Raw genomic sequence first — 12925 nt, 5'->3', positions numbered from 1 at the left:
GAAGGCCTACTTCATCTTTCCCAGACCCATAGTTGGATAAAATTAAAACTGCTCCCAAAGTGCAGTTTGATTCAACCTGCCAGGCCCTTCTGACATGTCCCAGGCCCTTACTGCTCTGTCCTCCTCTCCTCCCACTTCCCCCACACACCCAGGCAAGTTCCTGCCCCAGGCCCTTTGCACTTGCTATTCTCTCGGCCTGGAATACTCCTTCCCCAGGAGTTCGCATGTTTCTTTCCCTCAGGTCTTTGCTCCAATGTCACCTTCTCAGGGAAGCTTCCCTGACCACCCTCTTTAGAATTGCAGCCCCCACCCTGTCCCAGCCTCCCAGCCCCCATCCCTGCTTTATTTCTCTCCATAGCACTTCTCACCCCCTAATAGATCACTTATTTAGTTTACCGTCTACCCCCTTTCTAGTGGAAACTCCAAGAGGGCAAAGATTATTGTTATTTTGTTTTTACCATTGTAAACCCAGTGCTAGAACAATCATTGAATCTGAATCTTTACAGAAGAGTTCTACTTTTTTTTTTTTTTTTTAGATTCAGGGTCCCGCCCTGCTATCACCCAAGCTGGTGTGCAGTGGCATGATCAGAGCTCACTGAAGCCTCAAACTCCTGGGCTCAAGTGATCTTCCTGCCTTAGCCTCCCAAGTAGCTGGGACTTCAGGTGCACACCACCATGCCCAGCTAATTTTTTTGTAGAGATGGAGTCTCACTCTGTGGCCCTGCCTGGGCTTGAACTCCTGGTCTCAAGCAATCCTCCTGCCTCAGCCTTCCAAAACACTAGGATTATAGACATGAGCTACTACATCTGGCTGAGTTTTGCATTATATCTCCAACATCTTATAAATATGCTAATGGGGCCGGGCGTGGTGGCTCACGCCTGTAATCCTAGCACTCTGGGAGGCCAAGGTGGGCGGATCGTTTGAGCTCAGGAGTTCGAGACCAGCCTGAGCAAGAGCGAGACCCCATCTCTACTAAAAATAGAAAGAAATTATATGGACAGCTAAAAATATATATAGAAAAAATTAGCCGGGCATGGTGGCGCATGCCTGTAGTCCCAGCTACTCGGGAGGCTGAGACAGGAGGATCGCTTGAGCTCAGGAGTTTGAGGTTGCTGTGAGCTAGGCTAACGCCACGGCACTCACTCTAGCCTGGGCAACAGAGTGAGACTCTGTCTCAAAAAAAAAAAAAAAAAAAAAAAAAAAAAATATGCTAATGATTTGACCCAGCTATATTTCACAGCTAGGAATTTATCCCTGAGAAGTAATCACAGATGTGTGCAAGGATATGGTTAGAAATGTTACAAGAGTGAAACACTGGAAATAATAAGAGCTGACATTTAATTACCACCTACCGTGTACCAGACTCTATTGCAAACATTTTATGCATATGAACTCATTTAAACCTCACAGTAACCCTGGAACCCGCTTATTATTATCTGGAGTTTACAAGTGAGGAAACAGGCAGGTCTGAAGAGTATGGAATAGAGCCAGGATACGAAGTTGTGTGTCTGACTCAAAAGCCCGTACTCTTCACCACGCTCCCACCAAAGGCATTCAATGCAACCATTTAAAATGATGTTGTAAAGGGATTTTGTCCCGGAACATTTTAGTGGGAGGGTGATGGAGCCCTGAAATTATATACAAGTTGTATGTTCACACACCTTGCTGGGAAGAGGACAGCTTTGCCAGATTCTCAGAAGCATCCGGGAACCAGGCTCGTAGACTAATTCTCCTGTGTAAACAAGTTCACGGGTTGTCGATGTTGCTTTTAGCACAGTGATTAAAGAAAATTTTTTTTTTAGCTTTCCTCTTTCCATATAAGCTTTCTTCTTCCTGCCCCTAAACCTATTAACAAACTAGAATGTCACCATAGAAGAATCTTTAATGATTTGGAAAGGTCTTCATGATACATAGTTAACTGCAAAATGCAGGTTACTAAAGAGAGTCTATATTATGACCACATTTTCATTAAAAAATTCATATGTACAAACATGCACAGTAAAAGGACTCAAGTAGCCTACAAATGTTAATAATTGTCATTGCGGGGTGATGAAATCATGAATGTTTAAAACTTCTTTTCAGGTCTCATTTGTGTTCTTTACATGTTTACAAGAGTATGAATTACTTTTGTAATCAAAGAAAAATTTTTGTAAGGAAAAGGCAGCCTTTGGGAAGATCATTTGGTAGTAGCTTATCAAAATTTTAAAGGTACGTACCCTTGATCCATCAGCTCCACTTCCAGGAGTTTGTTGTACAGAAATCTCTGCACGTGAGTCTGAATGTAAGTCCGGTGACGTTCACCACAATGTTGCGAAAATTGATCGACAGCCCAAACAAACCCTTCAGAGAAGGTGAGTGGTTAAATAAAATGTGGTATCTCCATATTCTGAAAAACTCTGCAGCTGTTTGAAAACAAAAACAAAAAATAAGGTAGCTAGATCTCTGACAAGAAAAATTGTTAGGTTAAAAAAAAAAGGGGGAGTTTACAGAACAGAATATATAATAAGATTCAACCTACATAAAGGACTGGTGAGAGTGTGTGTGTCTGTGTGTGTGTGTGTGTGTGTGTGTGTAAAGGCGATGAAAGGCGCTGGAAGGAGCCGTTGTTTGTTGACAGTGTTACCTCCAGGCACTGGGAAGTGGTGTGGGGTGTGGGAGGTGATGGTGAAGGGGACTTTCTGTTTTGTTCTGGATTATTTGAATCTTTTACAAGTCGTCTATGTGTGACTGTGTATTATTTATGTAACCAATTTTAAAGCACACAGTAAAAAATAAGAAAGAGCTTTAAAATACCCCCACCCCAACGCTAAATGTTTCCCCCCATTGAGCTGCTCAACGGCTCCATCTGCAAAGTGGCAGGAAGTTTCAGGAAGGGCCCACAGATCCTGGCTACGCTCAGGGTCAGAAACAGGCTCAGTCCCCAGCAAGGGACAAATGGTTACGTCAAGAGTGGCGCTGCCATACGGGGCATGCTCTTATGTCCCAAGCAAGAACAGTAGTAGTTGGGAAGATCGTGGAGCGGTGTGGAAAGCAAGTGACAAAAATCAGGTGGGCAATTGCACAGCGCTGGGGGGCTTACAGCCGGGCGGGCTTCGCGCATGCCCAGGATGAAGGGCTGAGAGTCGCAGTTAGCCAGGGGGGATTAGGGCACGTTGGCCTAAACCTATCGCTCCCTGGGGCTTTCTCATCAAAGTTCGAAGGAATCCAGTTGTCACCACATCCTCTTGGCATCCCCACTGCTGCCCCCCTGGTCCCTGGCACCTTCATCTCTCACCTCCATTAACGCAGTAGCCTCCTAAGGGTCTCTGGTGGTCTCCCGTGGCGCTGTCCCCCCAGAGCCCGGCTGTGCCCGCACAGCAGCCGCGATGGCCTCCGACCTTGCTCAGGTCGTGTCGGTTCCCTGTTTCCCTGCGGCTTTTATAATAAGATTCTTGATCTAATCTCTGACCCCACTGGCTTCTCTTCTTGCATTACTTGTTCCAGCCGGACCTGCTCTGTCCCGGGACACCGACGCTGTCGCCCACCCTGGGAACTGTGCACTCCCGGCTCCCCACGCCTGGACTCTCCAGACCTCTGTGTGGTCCGAGGGCCCCGTTTCAAGTGCATCCAACCCTCTCGTCCTGGACTCTATCACTTCGGTTCCACCGTTATCTGCCATCCTCAGTTGTCCTAGTTTATTCCCCATCTCCCCGACCAGCCAGCATTATCCAAGGACTTACCGTGCGCAGGGTGCTGCGTGAAGCGCTTTGCAGATAACCCAGTTAGCCTCCTCCAGACTCTCCCGGGTGTGACTATGATGCCAGTTCACAGGTGAGGAAAGTGAAGCACAGAGATAAGCAACTTGCCCCCGAGTCACAAGACTCTAAAACGGCAAAGCTGGGATTTGAACCCAGGTGCTCTCAGTCTAAAGCCTGGGCTGCTAGTTCCTAAATGATCCTGCCTGAAACTACTAATGTGATAAAAAAAACAAAAAACCGACACCTTAATCTTACCTTTTGAAGATTCAAATTGGCTTGAGGAGCCTGCAGCACCCACAGGACCCCCGACCCCACCAGGATTTTACTACCTGTAGTGACCAGGTTTTCCCTGCATGGTGATAGACCAGGCCGCAATTGACGGAGTTCTACAGCTTTTTCTTGACACTCCCAAAATACTGACTCCATAAGCTCGTTTCCCTTATGTAATTCTCAACAGGGTGCCACCAAAAGAGACCACGCTAGCACTGGTGGCATTGCAGCTCTGGCAGTGCCTCCCATTGCAAAAAATAGGGGACCCAACGCCTATTTGGGTTCTATTTTTATTGAAACCCATTAGCTTGTTTCCATCAGAGCAATTAAAGTGTCGACAGCGCTGTGGAGGAGGTGGCTTTTGCGAGCAACTGTTCTCAGGCAGAGAACTTTCTTTTCAAAAGGACCCCGGAGGTTGAAAGTCTCAGGCTTAGTCTCAGCCCCAAGGTGGGTTTTCTTGGCGGATAATTTGGTAACATCCTCTGCAGCTGGTCTTGAGTTAACTGAGGTTGAAGAGAACCTAATTTCCTGACTCCTTTTCTTTTGCATTTTGTAACTCAAAACCAGTTTAAAGCTTGCTAACCGCTCTAGCGAATGTTAATTCCTTTCACACCTTGCCAGAGGCACATGGAGGCCAAGTGTGAACTTTCACTGGCAGAGCTGTAGAGAGCATTTCTGTCTCTACCTTTGCACCTTGAAATCAGCTAAATCCAGGCAAGCTGGGCCCTGTCCTCGTTCCACGCCTGGGTGGGTCGCTGGGTGGGCGCCACCCACTGGCTGGGGTACGCCCCCCCATCTCGTGACTCTGTGCATCTTAACTCTGGGGCACGTTCTGGGTCTTGACAGCTGCAATTCATTGGCCACTAATGGACCACATGTAAGGCTCTGTGCTTTGGGGGGCTCAGCGAGTCTGGGGTGAGGCACTAGAATCTATAGTCCTAATAACGTGCTCCCACTCCCTGTCAGCTCCATCACCCCTCAAAGGAGCTGCACCCCGTTTCCTTCTCCTTCCCTCTTCTCCTGCCACTCTTGTCCACGCTCCTGCCACCAGGCCTGCTTTCGTTCCTCAGGGCAGGCCAAGCCACACACCTCTCACCTTTTCCTGCCCCAGGACCTTGGCACTTGCTACTCTTACTGCCCGGAATGATGCCCTTCCCTGGCCTCTTCACTGGGCGGGTTCCACATCCTTCCTCAGACACCTTCCCTGAACTCACCATTTGAAGAAGGTCCCCTAGCTGTTCCCCTTCACACACACCCTCTTAATTCACTTCACAGATCTAGTCGCAATCCGGTTCATAGTCCCCCTTGCCCATTAGAATGTAAACTGCACAACGGTAGGGAGGGATGACCATTCTGCTCCCCATTGTGGACCCCGGGCCCAGCATGGCCCAAGGGAGACCCTCATTGGAGAGGTGAATGGACACGTGAACGAGTGGGATTAGTTCCTGCTCTCAGGGAAGTCCACAGGAGAGGCCAGAAGCCAGCCAACCCTGCGCCACCGTCACCGCAGGGGACTGGCTGAGCTGCCAGGGCTCTTCTTTCTGAGAACCTCCCCTCCTCCAGGCAACCAGCAGCCATCCCTCACTTTGTTTTGAGCAAGGGGGCGGGGGTGAGGCAGAAGGAGGCAGAGGGAGGCTGTTTTTGCCACAGCCAGAGTTGCAGATTAGACACATGTAATCAAATCCAGAGGGCTGCACAGTGTTCTGCCAATTGAGATACTCAGATTAAACAAGCTTAGGGCCCCTGGAGCAAAATGCCATGCAAAATAACTTTTCAAAAATAGCAAGTTGCAATCTCAGGAATGAGCATGAATTGTCAATGACATGAGCAGTGTTTTGAAACAGAAAGAGGGGTCCTATTTATATTGCAGATAATGGTTATGTGACATAGACATAGCTTGGGCCAGTTTTCCCAAAGGGGACGCTTAGTCGTGGTGGTGACTCCTATAGAAGCTGTGTTGGAAGGACCAGAACTGATCAGAGACGCCTGGTGGTGTCGTGGGAAATGGGCTGCCCTGGCCGGGCTCCCCTGCTAACCGCACGGTACAGGAGAGTGGGTAGAACTCGACTTCCAGAATCAACCTGGCCCGCGTTCCAGTCCCGGTTGCTGTGTGACCTTGGGCAGTTACTCAACCTCACTGAATTTGTCTCTTTCTCTGTAAAATGGAGGTAACAGTAATTTGACTGTTAGGGTTGTTATGAAGATTAAATGAGACAATACATATAAAGTGGTTACCACAATGCCTGGCACAGAATAAGCTCTCAATAAATAATAGCTATTATTAGTAACACTTGTATATTGAGGAAGTCATATCACCTCTTTGTGCCTATTTTTCCTTCTATTTAAAAAAGATAGGTCAAGAATTTTTCTATTCATCAAAAGACACTACCAAGAAAATTAAAAGACAAGCTACAAACGGTGAGATTCTTGCAACACAGATAACTGACAAAGGATTAGTATGTGAAAGCATAAAGAACTCCTACAAATTATTAGAAAGATAAACAACCCAGTAGAACAACGGGTAAAATGCATAAATAGGCATTTCACAAAAGAGGAAGCCTGAATGGCCAACAAATGTATAAAAATGTTCAATTCTTTAGTACTCAGGAAAATGTAAATTAGGATCACAATGAGATTTTTTTTAATACTCATTAAATTGGCCAAAAAAAATAAGAATTCTAATAATGGAAAATCATGTGTTGTGGATGGGAGAATAAGGTGGTACAATTTGGCATTAGCTTGTGGAGTAGGGCACTCACAGACCTGCAAGCCAACAGTCTTGTTACTGAACCCAGAAGGGGTCCAGCCTAGGTCCGGTTACTTGCCACCGCCCAGATAGATAGCCAGTTATTGAGACCATGAAGATCGCTAAGGAAGAAAGGAATTTTTAATATGAAACACATCTGTTGGGAGAACAGGAGAAGGAGCATCAAATCTGTCTCCCTGGCTAAGGGCGAGTGTGGGCTTTAAACAAGGGGCTGTGTGCATTGGGGCAGGTTAGTGAGGGGCCCTGAGTCTTGGTGTCAGGAAGTCTGCCCAGGGGACTTTGGAATTTCAACTCCTTTGTCTTGCAGAAATTCTGCCATTTCTGAGAAACAACTCAAAAGGTCAAGTAGTTAGCTAAGGGACAGGCTTATTAAAAAAATAAAGGGGATAAATATAAAATCCAGGATAGTGAATACTCTGGGGGTGGAAGGCGGCAGAGAAACCACGTTAAAGAGTGGGGAAGCAATGGTCATGCTCTAGAACTTACAGGAGTGGAAGTTCACGGGCGTTCATTATATTGCGACACTTCAAAACATACAGGTATGTTACATACATTCTTTTGCATGTATCAAATATAAAACAATAAAATAAGTCTTTTTAACAGTCTGGACTAGTTCAGCCTCCTGCTCTAGGCTATGATTTCTGAGCTATGGTGTAGCAGCTACCAGTTTAGGGAGATTTGATAACAAACTCGCCACAACCTCCTTCACCTGGTTATCCCTGCATTAGTTCTCTTGGTCTTTATGACATCTCAGGGGCCTGAAGACCAAACCTCTGTCCCGGGAGATTTGCTCTGCGACGTGGGTCCCCCAGGGACCTTGCCCCATGGCATGAGGAGGTGGGTGTGGTTGAGCTGTCATTAAGCAAGGTCGTACATTCATCTCCACTTAACCCAGATAAACACTTTGTTCTTTCTACAGATACACACACAGTACCCGAGACACATTGTTTTTCTATGGTTTCTTTGTTTTATTTGAAGTGGCAGAAAAGCCTTTTAAAACCACAATGGCTTATGGAAATGAGTCTTTCAAAATGGAGTGTGAACTTTTCCATTTTTATTGATTTCTTTTAAAATGCCTTAAAAATCGAAGAACTTCATTTTCACTGCTGGCCAGACACAAACATCGTGTGTCATGTTATACGAGAAATCTTTTAAATGGTCTAGAAATGCAGGCAGTAGCGTCCTCTGAAATGTTGATCGAGGTCTGAACTGGCTTAAAACCTGAGAAAAGTCTTCCCGGGCTGTGAATTATTTCAAAAGAAGCACATTATTCAATATTTGCCTTGGATGAAGAAATAAGAGTGAATGTGACATGCTAAATTAGAAAATGACAGTGTCCTTTGAAACAGTTTTTCAAATGTTCTGCTCCTGAACCAAAGAGATAGCCGAATGCCAGGCCCTCTTGGTCCCATTAAGATAAGGCCACTCTCTGGGAACAACCGTTGTCATCTCTCCCCTCATTGACCGGCAGTGCCGGCTTTTAATACTGGTTCCCGTCTGTCTTTCCACAAGCCTCAAAACAAATCCCAACCACACTTTTCCTTTAATAAATCACACTATCTTTCTCTCACCTGCCCCATTTGTTGTACTCAATCTACACTCTTTAGCTACTCACTTGCTCTCCTGTGTCCAAAGAAAAGAAAATGTCCCCAGGGAAGAATTTTAGCTGTACAAAGGGAGACGTGCAAATCACATGGGAATCATATACACTTCTCCCTCAAGGGTGATATAGGAGCAAAAAATGTCATAAAGGTTTGAAACTCGGTTTTGTTTTGTTTTTTTTTGTCCTTAGCCACCAGTGGGAGACGTTTGTGGGACGTGCCGGTTCCATGTGCTGCTTTATGAATTCTCCAACACTAGCAGTTCCCAGGCACTATTTTCAGAGCTGCGCTGACACTTGTTAATAATGTTGGTGTAGAAAGTCGTGCTCGTTTTAAACTCATTTAAACACAAAGAAAATGAGCTAGAGAGTGCCAGAAAAGAAAGGGGGAGAAAATCAAGTTACTGCAATCAGACAAAAACAATGCTAAAAGTTTTCAGTACAATCAAAGAGGCCTTTTTCTGTCAGATGCGAGTACTGGGGAAAAAGTGAAAATTTCAGTTGAAAAGCAACTATTCTCTCCCTTCCTCTATGAGCTAACCAGCAGTCTGCTCCCACGCAAGCTCCAGCTGGCCCTTAGCTGGCCCTAGTGACCCCCTCCCCCCCCCAGTGCAGTGAAACCTTTTCAATAAGCTTAACTTCTGAAATTAATGTGGTGGAGAGTTCGATGCTCTGTTTTGCTTTCAAAAATGATTGCCCCCTAAGTACAATGTGGGATTCGGATTGAAATCTGAAACAGGAAAAAGACATTAGTGGAAAATCTGGTGACATCTGCATAAAGCCTGTGGTTTAGTTAATAAGTGTTGTGATAAATATGCCACGATTGTGTAAGATGTTAGGGAAAGCTGGGTGAGGGATATATGGGAACTCTCTGTCTTCTCTTTGCAATTGTTCTTTTTTTTTTTTTTGAGACAGAGTCTCACTCTGTTGCCCGGGCTAGAGTGCCATGGCGTCAGCCTAGCTCACAGCAACCTCAAACTCCTGGGCTCAAGCGATCCTCCTGCCTCAGCCTCCCGAGTAGCTGGGACTACAGGCATGTGCCACCATGCCCGGCTAATTTTTTCTATATATTTTTAGTTGTCCAGCTAATTTCTTTCTATTTTTAGTAGAGATGGGGTCTGGCTCTTGCTCAGGCTGGTCTCGAACTCCTGAGCTCAAACGATCCTCCTGCCTCGGCCTCCCAGAGTGCTAGGATTATAGCTGTGAGCCACCGCGCCTGGCCTGTTCTTTAAATCTAAAATTATTTCCAAATAAAAAGTTGAATGAAATGATGCCCCTTTAGTTGATTTGACTCTGATCTCAGAAAAAGCAGACATAGGAGACCTCTGCTTCTGGGGGGTGGCCTCATTTGTCCCTTCCCCTCGATCACCAGGCAGGCAACAGGACAGCGCAGCCGGGAAGGAGAATGCTCTAAGGAGAATGAGTAAGACTGCTTGGCAAGCAGGCTGTGCTGTCTGGCCACACCGTGTCTCCTTTGATTAACTAGGCAGAAAAGCAGAAACTTGGAGAAATCAACAAAATGAGCTCTAAAAAAAGCAGGCTGGGCCCGTCACCTGGATTAGTCATTTGCTCGCGGGAAGAGAGCAAACTACATTTTCTCCCCCTTGCCCTTGATTCACTTGACATTTTATTCGCTCTTATTGAGGATGGGAGATGTACTGCAGCCCATTCGGAAGGGTAATATCAAGAGTTAGTAACAGAATTCCAACTTTCTTCCAACTTTCAGATCCCTGTTTTTAGGTTTAGGGCATTTAACTGTCCCTTAAAAAATTGTTCCTATGTGTGTTCAATATTAGAATTTTAAGTTTACCTTTACTAGATAAGAAACGTGGAAATTATAGTTCTTAATCTTTATAGTTAAGCATCTACCCTATATTCTGTTCTACAAGTATAGATTTTCCTTCAGAACACAAAAATATCTACTTTGAGAAGCACACATACAGCCTCCACACAGTTGTTTTATTTGGCCAAGGTCAGTCTAAAACATAGTTTCACTTAAACACAATTGTTTCAAGCATAAAGATACAAAGCTCTCTTAGGGTTTCTTGAGAACAGAAAGACTCAGAGCAGAACCGATGTGTGTTCAGTCAACGCCTCTGCAAGCCAGTTTTCCTACTTCAGACACAGTATTCCAGAAACTTCTCAGGTCCAGCGGTGCTGACAGACTAATGAGAAGCTCTGTCGGATGCTTAGAATTCTCTTAGGAAGAAGGTAGAATTTTTATTTAAAATAAGAAATTATTTCTGCTATGAAAGCAGTAAGGAAATTCAGTATCAGACCACTGGGGTAAAGATGGACGTTTCAACAAATTGTGCTGGGATGAAGGAGTGGACTTTTTCTCTGAGATGGGAGAGTTTTGAGCAGAGACTCGACAAGATTGGGTTTATTTCTGAGCAAGACCACTCTGGCTGCTATAGTGAGAAGAGCCTGGATGGAGGTGGTGTGGAGCGTGAATGCGGGAAGGCAGTCAAGGGGCAACCCCAACAATGCAGGGGAGAAGTGGGGGGGCCCTGGGCCCCAGTGACAGCACTGGAGATGGGAAAGATCAGAGGAGGAGCAGCCCGGCGGGCGGGATCAGGAGCTCGGTCTGGGCCGTGTTAGGTCCGGTGCTGAAGTGGAAACACCAAGTAGGTGGTTGGATAGAAGTCTGGAGTTAGAGGGACAGATCTGAGCTGGAGATACAGATTTGGGAGTTAGCAGCATATAGATGGAGATTTAAGGACTCAGCCTGGAGCGGCCAAAGTTCAGAGGTCAGGGAGAACAGGAGGAACTGACAGAGACAGAGCTTTGTCCCACTCCTCCTGGCAGCCCAGATTGTCCCTGGGAAAACCCTGAGTACAGTGAGGTCTTTTGTCTATAATTAAGGCCACAATGATGTGGGAACAGAGCCCTGAAGGGGACAGGGCACACATTTACTCCCTGGATTTGGAAAGCAATTTGGTATTTGAGTCAATTTGTTGGGTCTTTTGAAAAATTCGCCCCTTTGAAGGGACCAAATAGTAATCCAAAAGACTTACTGAGGGCCGGTAGTGAGAGGGTAGGCTGACCGACAGGCTTGAAGGCGGAGCTGTAATTGACAATGGGTTCAAAAGCTGTGTAATATAAGCTGTCCACAACTTAAAGCAGGGAATAAATTCTGTACATGCATACCCACATATTCCTGACATGTGGCCCCTGAGTAATTTTTTTTTAAGAGACAGGGTCTCGCTCTGTCACCCATGGTGGAGTGCAGTGGTACAATCGCAGCCCACTGCAGCGTCGAATTCCTGGGTGATCCTCCCATCTCAACCTCCTGAGTAGCTAGGACAAGTGCATGCACCATGCCTGGCTAATGTTTTTAAATTGTTTTGTGGTAGAGACGGGGTCTTGCTATATTGTCCATGCTGGCCTCAAACTCCTGCTCTTGAGCAATCCTCTCACCTTGGCCTTCCAAAGTGCTGGGATTACAGGCATGAGCCACCCTTTAGTGAGAGAAGAAAAATGGCAGCAGTCTTAGAATTAACTTTCAATACAAAGTGAATATAATGATGCCAAAAGTTAAATAACATGCTTTTCTCACTCTGTGAATGGTTTCTGGGGCCCTGACTATATATAAATTCTGTAGAAGTAATAGACATCTCATCTTCCCAGGACACGGCACATTCCTATGGAGAATGAGCCTCATATTTACGCGTATCGTACAAGCAAAAGAGCAACTGCTGAAACATGGATTTATTTGGGCATTCTCGTCAAATACGATCAAAGGCAAAATTCTCCGATAGCTTTGCTGATCATCTGTAGTACCACAGTTACAGAAATAGTGCTTGTACATAATGTATTCATGTACAAATTTATTTAGCACTAAAATCAAATTATAAAAACATCAATTCCATCTTAAAACAGGCATTTTAAAAGCATTTCTGTCATTCTAAGTTTACATCAAGACGTCTGCACAGTCTGGAGACCCAAATCCCTCTAATTCCCAACGACAGAGACAACTTTTGCTAGTTGTGGGGTGAGGGAGAGGGAGCAGGGGTGCTCTGCTAACAGTCCGGTGGGCCCAGGGAATGCCGCCTCTTACTCAGCCTGAGGCTGCCTCCTCGATCTCCAGGGGAGGAGTTTTGTGCTTAAACAGGTTTCCAGTAAATGTCCAGGGATCCTCTGTGCAATAATGTTGCAAAATTTACTGAAGAGAAAACAAACACAATTGAGGCTTCTTGCCCACGTAGATTCGCCATGTTGAGTTTCTCAAATAGGACTCTGCACAGCTGACAACCCTCAAGCCCTGATTTCCAGATGTACTAAAGGCTGGTTAACATCCTTTAATAACGACTTTGCAATTCCCAGTGACTCCCTGACAGCGTTGCTAGGCAGGGAATAGAGCAAGCCTGCGGGTGCTCTACAGATCTCTCAGACAGAGCAAGCTCAGTCTAACCACGTTCCTTCTAGGCTGACTGCAGAGTTGTGTGACTTCCCGTTCACAAAGCCCTGACGGCAGAGCATGAAAGCAACGTCTTTTCTTTAGTCACAGCCATGCCATTCGTCGGCCTTTCTCTTTTCCTCCCTTATTC

Source organism: Eulemur rufifrons, chromosome 23, assembly GCF_041146395.1.
Source record: "Eulemur rufifrons isolate Redbay chromosome 23, OSU_ERuf_1, whole genome shotgun sequence".
In the NCBI taxonomy this organism is placed as follows: domain Eukaryota; kingdom Metazoa; phylum Chordata; class Mammalia; order Primates; family Lemuridae; genus Eulemur; species Eulemur rufifrons.
Note: the sequence above shows the minus strand (reverse complement) of the source record.